Raw genomic sequence first — 12,288 nt, forward strand, 5'->3', positions numbered from 1 at the left:
GTTGGGGCGTACACTACAGTAACTTATTTGGGGGTAAAAATAACTCCTAATGTTAAACAGATTATAGACATCAATTATTTACCACTCTTGCAGGAAACCGCTAGGTTATTTAAATTCTGGCACAGGCTCCCTTTGGGGCTATTGGGTAGATCTAACCTAATAAAAATGAAAATACTTCCCAAATTCTTATATTTGTTCCGTTCTATCCCGCTGAAAATTCCTAACAATTTGTTTAAAAAACTCGAGGGCATATGTAGCAGTTTTCTGTGGGGTTATAAAAAACCCAGAAGAGCAATCGAGCTACTTAGATCTCCTTACGAACAGGGAGGGCTCGGTTTTCCGGATTTTAAAATGTATTTTTGGTCTTCATTTATTTTTCGTTTTCGATGCTTGTTGGGCTTGGACCAGCCAAATCCACTATTCAAGCTTATTTTAGGTAATCAAAGGGACATGTTTCTTTATGGGATAAACGATCCAAATTACTTTAAGAGAGTTAAGTTTAAGACTCTGAGGGATATTGTGTTTATATGGAGAGATATGGCTAGTAAGTGTAAGCTACCCAAAATGCATGTTAAATTTCCTCTGTGGGGGAATCCACTGCTCCCTAGGATTTTCCAGGATCAGGCAGGCAAATCTTGGAGTAAATATGGGATCTCATACTTAGGCGAAATTTATAACGAGAGGGGAATCATGTCATTCGAAAATTTGCGCATAAGGTATAAGCTACCGGTAAATTTTTTCTATAAGTATCTGCAAATAAGAGACTATTTGACTACAACTCTCGCTCCAACTGAGTTTACACAGTCAAGTGTTTGGGATTGTATATATAGCACAAAGACTAAGTCTTTAATAGGCATGATGTATATTCATTTGTCTAGCTTTAAACTCGATGGTAGCGTAAAATTAGCTGAACGGTGGAGTCAAACGCTGGGTTTAACGGTCTCCCCTAGTATGATTAAACAAACACTAGTTAATGTAAAGGACTCGGTGCACTCTGTCAACTTGCAACTCCAGCAACTACGTACTACCTGTATGCTATATTACACACCGGCTAGAATTGCAAAATGGGATCCAGGTAATATGACGGGAGATAAAAAATATTGCCCTAAATGCAGATTATACGCTGCCAACTTGTTGCATATGTTTATCTCATGCCCTTCATTGACGGTTTATTGGCAGAAAATTGAACAGCTACTTCAGCTAAAACTCGGTCTGAATCAACCATTGACTGGTCTTGAGATCATGCTGGGTTGTAAAGAAAATAACTCAGGCTTAGCATGTCTCTTCTCAATCTTAATGGCGGCTGCTAGACTAGCTATCGCTAGGGCTTGGATCTCCCCCACACCACCTCAGGTTGAGGATTTTTGGTCGATAATTAAGGACACCTATGGCTTGGAGGTTGCCTTAGCAAATACAAGGGGACTTCGCTCCTTGGTTAAATTAGAAGCACTTTGGCGACCAATGTCTTTTTGATCAATCTATTATATATTTGTGGCTTTGTAATTCGCGAAGTAAATGCTCCTGTGTGCCCTCATGACTATATTGCTTTATATCATTTGGTGATCATCTCAATTTGTGACTATATGGTTCTTCTTGATTACCTGCTTACTCTATTTTTGTTGCCTTCCTTCTCCATATGTCCATATGCCATGCCATATGCTATTCATTTTATTGTCTTTTTGAATTTATTATACTGTTGATGTATACTACTATATATGCTTCTGTATTACTGTATTTTATTTTGTGCCTACCGTGATGATGAAAATAAAAATATTTAATAAAAAAAAAAAAAAGGAAATGCCCTGCTGGCCTCCATCAATGAGGAGCTCTACTCTAGGCTTCAAGTCTTGCAAAATACTGCCGCCAGACTTGTACTAAACCTTTCTTCGAGGTCTCCATCAGCGCCCAGTCTGAAGACTCTCCACTGGCTCCCTATTAGGAAGCTAATCCGCTTCAAGATTCTCTGTCTGGTGCACAAGAACATGTACGGAAATGGGCCAAGCTACTTTGCTAAAAAACCCAGCTGGGATCAGCCGAACAGGACGCTCAGGTCAAGCACCAAATCTCTCCTTACCCCACGTAAAATTGGCACCACCAGGAATGGCGGTAGATCTTTTTCTTTTCTTGCACCTGCTCTTTGGAACAAACTTCCATTACAGTTACTCTCCGTCACAGATCACAAGCGATTCCACAAGGAAATAAAAATCTGGCTATTTCATCATCCATAACGCTCTTTCATTTGACCTCCAGTCCAAGTGGAGTTGCACACTAGCGCCATGAGACCTCCAGGTGATATGTGTGCTCAATAAATTTCTTTGACTTGACTTTAATTCAGCTGCCATGCAGGAGAAGGAGCCCTTGTTGGAGAAAAAACCCTGAATAGTCCTTTGACAAATAGCTAATTGATCCTATTAGACCACAAAGACAGAAAAGATGAAGAGCATCTATATTCTAAAATTTCAGCGAGGTATACTTTAACTGAAGCATGGGACAATCCTGATTTTGCTAGTGATAAGTTGTAAGGTAGTATTTTTTCTGGTGATGCTTGAAGAGGATGCACACGCTCCTAACACAATAGACAAACATTTCCATTTCAATCTATATTTTTTTGTAGTGGTGTCCTATCTGGCCATTGCAAGAATGTTTGATTGGATTTGATTTAAATTTTGTAAAGCGCAGCGTATGCCCAAAGGTATCTTGGCGCTGCCTATAGTATCAATCAGCCTAGAAGAAGTCTACAAGGGGAGAGTAAGCAACCAAGTTTTATGTGACTTTCTAAAAGCAAGGAAGTTAGATTGATTCCTCATGTGCACTGGCATATGATTCCAGAGACGGGAGGTGGTATAGGAGAAGCTTCTACCTTCCCAAGAGGCTTTGTGAATAACAGGGACAGACACTTTCCTAGCTGTGGCTGAGCGAAGCGATCTATTTGGAGTGTACCAAGAAATTTGTTTTGAAGGACTATGATCGTAAAGTGATTTATGCGCTATACAGAGCGCCTTAAAAGAAACCTACTTTTTGATGGGTAGCCAGTGATGTTCTTACCTGGCTTTGGAGACTGGTTCAAACTTATTGATCTTTTTTAGTACATGGAATGCAGCATTTTGCAGGCTCTGAAGTCTTCCCAAAACACCCTGATGGGCTCCAACATAGAGGGCATTGTAGTTGTCTAACTTTGATAACGCAAGAGAAGGGTCCACTGTTTTCTGCAAGTCGAATGGTAGGAAAAGGAGGATTTTACTCAGAGTTTTTAAAATGAGGAGATACGAGGAGGTAAGAAGATTAGTTTTATCTCTAAAAGAGAGATAAGAATCGAAAATTATTCCCAAATTCCTCGCTTTGGCTACTGGGCTGGAAAGAGAACCAGGGAATTGCGGCCACCAGCTTTTACTCCATCTGAACAGAAGATCCTCTGTCTTTTCAGAATGTAATGTAAGACGGTGGGAACTAATCCAGTTGAGAAATGCACTCATGCATTTGTTTAATCGAGAAGCCACCTCTTCTGCAGCACTGTTTATGGGGACGATAATTTGGGTGTCTACCGGGTAGAAAACTGTACAGAAGCCGTACGACCTTATCAGTTCCATAAGTAGAGCCACATATATATTAAATAATGTGGGGCTTAACTAAGACCCTTGCGGACACCACATGGCAGAGTTAAAAGCGTTGGAACTGAAAATTCCCATATTGACAGTTTGCTCCATATTGCCCAGAAAGGAGCAGAGTAGCTTGAAGGTGGAGCTTTGGGCACCTAGCTCCATCCATCTCATGACTTACCGTGCCAAAGGCTGCAGATAGGTCTAAAAGGACACCACAGCCTTGCCTCTATGGTACAATATGTCCCTGACCTCCTCTGACACTGCAAGCAACACAGTTTCAGTACTATTCTATGGGCTTTCCTAAAGCCAAACTGGGCATTGTCCAGAATGCTGTTCTGCTACCAGAATATAGAGAGCAAGATGCTTAGCTGTCTTTCTAGTACTTGCGCTAGAAAGAGACGTCTCGATTTCGGATGAAAGTTTTTATCTTCTTCCAGGTCAAGAGTTGCCTTTTTTTGAAGTGGCTGAATGGAAGCCTTTTTTCACTCTGTAGAGAAACAACCAGTTTGTAAAACATTGTTGAGCAGCAAGGCCAGTGGGGATGCAATATAATCAGCCATGTCGTGCAGCACTTTAGAGGGGCAAAGGTCAGAGGGAGCTCCGGACTTGGTTATTTTTATACGTTCGATCATGCATTCAGTGCAATCTTGAGGTATATTTAGATCCGCAAATTCATGGAATTCAGGAGCCATGCGGATAAGGGGAGAGAGGTCTGGTCTGGATGAAGGATCTGGTCTTGTTTCATCGTTAACAGAGTTTTGGACGGTTTCAGGTGACAACAGGAGTAGCTTCGTGAACCACTGTCTGGGCCATCTGGGAGATATAAGTTTATACAACACTGTTCTGTCTTCATCTTGTAGAGGAGCCTTGGTATAAGAGGTATCAGGGAAAAGGCGTATGATTTGATCGAATATGCATTCCCCCATGGCCCTGGATGTGGATGCCAACTTGCATAAAAGGATAATTTACTTACCTGTAATTCTAGCTCTCTTCCAAGAGTATACTCATCAAAGTATCAAAGTCTTAAGCACTGAATAGTTCCGCCCACGTGCGGAGACCCCCTGGAGCATCAGCAAAAATATATGCATATTAATAAATATATATATATAGATATATATATATCACACAGAAGCCTCCATGATGGGGGCCTCTGGCCCTGCAGGGCGGCCTCTCTAACAACGGGAACGGAGAGACACGTCACTTTTTCTAAGCATAACCAGGCAATTATTTCATGTCAAAATGACTGTGTGCTCATACCCTCAGGTGTTTTGGCTAATACGCCTTGTTCACAGGTGAGTAAAGATTGCGATGCTGGAAGTCTGTGCTTAAATCTGAAAAGTCATGTGACATTCTATCGCAAACTGCATATCCCAAGGTGCATCATGGTAAGTACTCAAATGTTCACACTGCACAGTTAAATATTTATCTGTGCTGAATGGCGTTCCATACTGTAGTAATATTGATCAGTGCAATTCCTTGAAACACAGTGATCACATACAAGTAATTAAAATGGCCGCGATGTTATATCAAGCCTGGATTTCAAAACTGTCCAAGAGAGATGGGTGTCTCTCTCTTCTCCCTTTCTCGCCTTTTATCCAGAAATACTCAGGACATTCCATTCGTCTGGTATAAGGTGAGCGAGCCATGCCTCCAAGGTAAATCACAGGAAAGCCTTCATGATGCAGGGCGGCCTCTGCTACAACTGGAACGGAGAGACCCGTTACTTAAATCCACACAAAGAAAATGCATAGGCCTGATTTCGAAGCATAACTAGCCATTTATTTCATGTCGAAATGACTGCGTGCTCATACCCTGACGCGTTTCGGCTAATACACCTTGTTCACAGGTGAGTAAAGTTTACGATGCTAGAAGTCTGTGCTTAAATCTAAAAAGTCATGCGACTATCTATCGCAAACTGCATATCCCAAGGTGCACCATGGTAAGTATACTCGAATATATATACAGGTTTAACCAAATCTGAGGACTAGTCCTGTGTAAACATACATTAATATAGATATAAATATTTTGCATATGTAATATACACATGTATATAAATATGCAGCCTAAAGCCCAACATGAGGCTCAAATATGCCAATATTGCATTGCATTTTTCATTTAAAATAAATCATATACAACAACATTTAAATGAGATAGAGAAATGTACTCCTAACTTGTTTGAACATAGCCTTTATTTTCAAGAAAAAATACAAGGTGATAACAGGCAGATTACCCCAGAATGCTTCAAATAGGACACTCATCAAAAAAACTGGTGCCGTGCCTTTAAGACCTCCAGGACCTCCAGGCTCCTATCATGCCCCACAGGTGACAGTTAGGCGAGTTCTTTGGAGGAACTTTTTCTATAGCTCCTTTGCTTAACATGGTGAGGGCTTCCTTCCAAAGTAAGTGAAGACGAGGTGTGCACACTCTCTTTGGTGGAGTGATAGGGGGACTCTTGATGAATTCCAGAGTATGACTGTAGGTGATGAGGTCTAATACCCATCTATCTGTTATTTTCTGCCATAGGAGGGAGAATTGGACATCTTTGCAGCCACACCTTCACAGTATTGGGAGTAACCGGCACTTGAGGCGGGTCACTGTTTTCTATTAGTGTCTCTTCACTGGGGGATCTACATTCACCTAGGCACCTGCTTGATATATGTTATACCAGGTATTGTTAGATAAGACTGTTGCCTGTAGGCCAGCCTATACTCTTGCAAGTATGGTTGATATTGTTGAAAACATTTTGAACATCGTCTGTAGGATGTAAAACCCCTTCCTCGTGCCCCTCCAAATGGCACTTGCACTTTTCGAAATTGCAGAGTACCCAGAAAATTTGCAGTGTCATATCTGCTTTAATGGCCAGCGAGGCGTCATCCACATGCTTTCCAAAGAGGGCTTCACCTTCATAAGACATGTCTGGAAGTTTACTCTCCTGTTGTCTTAAAAACTACAGCTCCTGCCAGCTGGCAAAATCTAGTGGAGGCTATATCCATAGCACAATCAGTGATCTCTGAAGATGTTCTTTCCCCCTTTTCTAAGATTCTCTTTACTTCTGCTCTTTTGTTCTCGGGCATGAAGTCTATGAAAGCACTATGTCAGACCACATTTGGTGGTCAAACCGACCCGATATGGCCAAGGAATTGGCAGTACGCACCCGATTGCTGACATAGTTAAGAATTTTTTACCGGAGTTGACCAGGGGCCTGCCCTCCTTATCGGGTTGAGCAGATATAGGTGAGGATAGATTTTGGGACCAGTGCTGAGCCTCCTGGAAGATGACTCTGTCTGGCTTGTGGTGCCCTACTAGACAAGGAGGTGAATCTTCTGGCACCTTGGACATTTGTCAATCCGCTGGATTATTCATGAGCTTTCTGCCTTCTTCCCAGATGTAATCCTCCATCGGGATTGCTCGCACAGATATTTTGGCAGGTTCTTTGAAATCGTAAAGAAAACAGGCTGCAAAACTGTGATTTGCAGTTGAAACCTTTTTGCTGCTCCCTCCATCAGGTTCTGGAAACCCCGAATGTCATCCAGAGGGGAATCCACCAGTTGTGCAGTGTTAGAAATGGGGGTCTCTAGTTGGCAATGGCTGGCGACAATGTCCAAATAGAGATCCTTCTTCCTAAGTCAGGGCAAGTGGGCTACCCCCTTTGACCACCCCTGCTCAACCCAGTGGTAACGTAGCACGAGCAGTTAGGCCGATCTCAGAGGCAGTGTGTGAAGCATTTATGACCATGCACAATAAGGCAGTAACGACACCACAAAAGGACACAACTCAAGTAGGTATAGAAAAATAATATCTTTATCTAAGGTTTAATTCAAGACTCTCAAAGCGTTTTAACAAGCTACAATGCACGTAAACCAGAAGGGACTCAAAAAGGCAATAACGTATTCACCAGACGTGACACTGCCTGAGTTCAAGGCCAGGGCCTATGCGACCCGTTGCGCACTAGATACCTGCCGTTGAACGGGGACACAGCACGCAGCTTCTCGTAGAAGCGGAGACGGTGACAGGCGGACTCCCAGCGACCACAAGTTTTGGATGCAGGGGTCCGCAGCGTGCACCCACAATGATTCAGGCACTCGGGGACAGGCGGGCTCTCAGTGGCAGCAGCACGCAGCTACGGCAGCCCGGGCTGGTGGTGGCGATGACTCGCGTCTTGCAGCTTAGTGGTGGGCTCACAGCGGCAGCAGCTCTCCCTTAGCTGCGGCGGACAACGAGACAATAGCGACAATCCTCGACAATGGTGAACAAGATGCGGGCACACATCGGCGGCAGCTCTCCCTTAGCTACGACAGCCCACAGGACAAATCACGATGATGCAAAGTTGGCAAAGGTGCGGGCACTCAGCGGCAGTAGCTCTCTCTTAGCTGCGGTGGCCCACAGGATGAATCACGATGATGCAAAGTTGGCACAGGTGCGGGCACTCAGCGGCAGCAGCTCACTCTTAGCAGCGGCGGCCCTCAGGATAGATCACAATAATGCAAAGTCGGTAAAGGTGCGGGCACTCAGCGGCAGCACCACTCTCTTAGCTGCGGTGGCCCACAGGACAGACCACAATGATGCAAAGTTGGCGAAGGTGCGGGCACTCAGCGGCAGCAGCTCTCTCTTAGCTGCGGCGGCCCACAGGACGAAGGATGGTCTTGACCAGGCTGGCACAATGGTGAGCGCTCAGCGGCTACAGCTCTCTCTTAGCTGCAGCTGCCCACACAGATTCAGTGAAGGTTCCGAAGGTTCAAATTCAGGCGGGCTCTCAGCGGCGACAGCTCTCTCTTAGCTGCAGCGGCCCACACAGATTCAGCGAAGGTTCCGAAGGTTCAAATTCAGGTGGGCTCTCAGCGGCGGCAGCTCTCTCTTAGCTGCAGCGGCCCACTCAGATTCAGCGAAGCTTCCCAGTCCACGTTCCTCACAGTAGAACTAGAGGCTCTGGATTGCTCGACGAAGGCCTCATCTGCAAGCAGAAATTCCTCGCACAGGAATTCCGACGGCTGACGGGGTGAAGTCTCATGTCCCTGAGACTTCGGCAGGAGGCGCTCTCGATTCAAGCGCTCGGGTAGTTTCTTCAGCAAGCTTGGTGAAAGTTTCAAAAGTCCTTTCCTCTGTTCACACGGACAAAGTTTCGTCTTGACATCCAGAAGGAACACACTTGGACAAGGTTCCAGCGCAGCATTTTATACCTAAAAAGTGTTTGTTCTCTAAAGCCACAAATCATTAAATCCAGTCAGAACCAGTTTGGTTGGGTCGGGATTACTTGGTTTACGAGGCGACATCCTGCCCTTTCAGAATGTGGGGGTGTGCTATCAGACGCCCAGTGGGGGGGTGGAGCCATCATTCACCTTGCCAGGCACGGCCTTGCTCAGATCAAAGAGTCACCCCTCCCCATGCTCTGAATACCGATCTCTCTCTCCAGCCAGGTCTGACCCAGCTGGGCCTGCTGCTCCAAAACCAGACGGCGAATACACATACCAGCAAAGCCTACAGGAAAGCTCAGGCAAGAAAATACAGCGTCTCCAGAAGAGCCATTTTCGAACATGGGATATATAAATGTTTTTTACTAAAAGGCGTATCTCAATGTCCTGAGCATAATCATATCAAACTCGAAGTTCCTATCAGGTTTTGGGGGTCAGATAGGATTATAGAAGGTAATCGGGCCCTGTAAAGGACTTTTTCTCACAACTAATGGAAATAATAGCCCCTCATGTGATTGCCTCCAAGAACTTCCTATTACTGGGAGATTTTAACATACACAGCGAAAACCCTTCACTTCCGGAAATATCAGCCTTTATCTCTGACCTATCTACATTGCACCTCACCAAAAAGAATGATGGCCCTAAACACACGGCAGGGCATACTATCGACATAATTTTTTCCAACACTGATCGGCTTATCTGTAGGGCTCCCCGCCCTATGTGTTGGACAGATCATGTGTTTATTAACTTCCATGTGCAATGCCCGCATAAGTCCACCTTATCGGCAGCACACACCCAACTTTCCTATAGACAATGGTATAAAATCCATCCTGAATCCTTCTCATCAGCTTTCATACATTTAATATCTATGTGCCCCCCCTTGCCTCTCTTTTAAGATCTCTTGGGTTCATCCCCGTATCCTATGCAGATGATACCCAACTTATCTTCCCTTTTGATAAATCCTCACCGACAGCTCAATCAACCTTCTCCCTGGGTATGCTAGCTATTTCGGAGTGGATGAGTGGCAACTATCTTCGGCTGAATGCCAGCAAGACAGATTATTCTCTATGGAGATGCCCCCACTATGTGGTCACCCCCCTGGTGGCCAACTGATTTGGGCCCCGCTCCCCAGCCTAAACTAACAGTAAAGAACCTCGGTGTTCGCTTCGATCAGGCTATGACTATGAATCTCATACAGTCAGTGCATGCTTCTACACTCTGAGCCTCTTGAGGAAAGCTCTTCCCTTCCTCCCGGATTCTTTCCGCAAGACGCTTGTCCAAGCTCTTGTGTTGAATAAAATGGACTACTGCAATGATCTTCTGGTCGCCACTAATGAATCTGCCCTCAGCCGCTTGCAGGTGGTGCAAAACACCGCTGCACGACTGGTTACCAACGCACCGTTTAGATCAGTCTCTCTTCCGCTGCTCCAACGCTTGCACTGGTTGCCGGTGAGGAAACGAGTCATGTTTAAGCTCTGTTGCTTGACACACAAAGCTTTGTGGGGCCCTGGACCGATATATCTTGCTGAAAGGCTCCACCAATACATCCCTAACCGTGAACTGAGATCATGCTCTAAATCTTTGCTACTCATTCCTAGGATAAAGAAAGCACGGATGGGAGGTAGATCTTTTTCCTATCAAGCCCCGCTGGTCTGGAATCAGCTCCCCCTCTCGCTCAGACAATGTTCTGACTACCTCAGGTTCAGGAAGATTCTGAAAACCACCATGTTCACGGAATGACATCTTTTTTACATTCTTGCACAGTTCTGGCAGCGCTGAGAGACCCCTCCGGGGGTGATTCACGCGCTCTACAAACTATTTAACATAACATCGTTAACCTGCCCATTCTGGCCTATGAGAATGGATAGCTTCACGATAGTAACAGTGAAATGGAGGGTAACTCGCTATTAGAACATGCCATACAGACCTAGGCATTATGGTTATCCTAGTTCATACAGTCATCTTTACACGGGGAGCATTCGCGCTGTGGCACTGATTAGCAGTGGCACGGCACCCAGAGCATCTAAATCCAGCCAACATAAAAGATAGGAAGCGAAAAGAGGAAGGGAGACCCACGCCAATTATTCCAGGTCTAACATGCAGTATGTGGCCATGGACTAGGGATTAAATAGTCATTCTATTCATTTCGTATAGACAGATTATCTGCTATTTCTCCGTCCTTTCGGTCATCATCCGATGACAAAGGATGATCCCTAGGAGGTGTCAAAATGTTGGATGCAGGAGTCATCCTGGTGCAAGGGTGGTGGAACAGGCCTCAGTGTCCTCAGAGACGGAGGTAGAGGGGGAGTGCTAGGCTGTTTTTGTGTTGGTTGTTTAGTGGGTTCTAGAAACCTTTTATGGTAGTATTGCAACATCCCTTGGAGGTTTTGAAACGGGATCAAAGGAACCTGCACCATATCTTCTTGTGAAGGAGATTGGCTATAATGCTGGAAATGCTTCCTCTGCTTGGACCTTTCAGTGAATCTCGCCTGCTGAGGATCATAATGTTCGTCATATTAGTGGTCATCATCCTCATCCTGATATTTGACGTGGAGCCCAGAAAGGCTGTGGGCTGTACCGAGCATGCCATTATCACCTGACCCTTCAACATCAAGAAGGTGATTGTACTCTGTCTGAAGGGTTTTTAGTAACTCAGGAAATAAAGGCGCACTGCTACATAAGCGGTTTGTGTGAACTGATTCTAAGTGTGCGGTGCTACCATGCAAGGGGACAATTCCCTAAAACCCCTAAATGTATGTAAGGTAAAACCCTACACACCTACATTGTATCAAGAAGGCGACTTGGAGGCAGAGGAGATACATTGCTTGGGGAAGTATGCTCAGGTAGGATGAATGTTTTTGCACTTTTACTCTCGTCAACGGTATTGTCGTTGAGTCTGTAGATGTAATTTGCAGTTGTGAGGGCTTTTTCGTGACCGTCAACATCTACAAAGTTTCTTTATCGACGGGACCTCCGAAGGCGGTGTCAGCATCGACTGTTGTTCAGGTGCTGTCGACTGAGTTTTCGTCGATGATACCTTCACAGACAGGATTGAAACCCAAAAGGAAATGGATGTAGCCATTGATGTAACCGCTGCCAATGCCGATGTTGACGTTACTGTAGATATTGTCGTAGATGCTGGTGTTCTCAATGGCAAGATTTTCAAAGCAATCTTAGGCTTCATCTTCGATGGTGCTGAGGAGGACGTCCAAGGACGTACTATTGTTCTGCTCGATATTCCTGGCCTTCTTGTGTTAACAAGTGATTGAATGTGACTTCAGTCTCTTACCATTCAAGCCTAAGGGTTAGAGTAGTGGATGGAGCCTATTTACTAGGCACTTCGACATGATTCTGTGCTCTTCCCCATAGATCAGGGCTTGCACATATAGCCTAGGGGATAGATTCGTTAGTATTAGGGATAACCTGTCCTGTAGTGAGGGTATTTCATGGAGCCGTGCTGAATGCAGGCCTGGTAGGCCTCAAACGGGAGAGACTCCATC

At 44.9% G+C, this 12,288-nt stretch overlaps 1 protein-coding gene across 3 annotated transcripts in view; it reads right to left on the reverse strand.

Annotated features, from left to right (window-relative positions):
- Positions 1–12,288, reverse strand: part of DNAI3 (dynein axonemal intermediate chain 3) — a 958,656-nt gene that overhangs the window by 845,585 nt on the left and 100,783 nt on the right. The gene's annotated exons all lie outside the window — the stretch shown is intronic.

The sequence above is a fragment of the Triturus cristatus genome, chromosome 4_2, assembly GCF_964204655.1.
Source record: "Triturus cristatus chromosome 4_2, aTriCri1.1, whole genome shotgun sequence".
NCBI classification, from domain to species: Eukaryota; Metazoa; Chordata; class Amphibia; order Caudata; family Salamandridae; genus Triturus; species Triturus cristatus.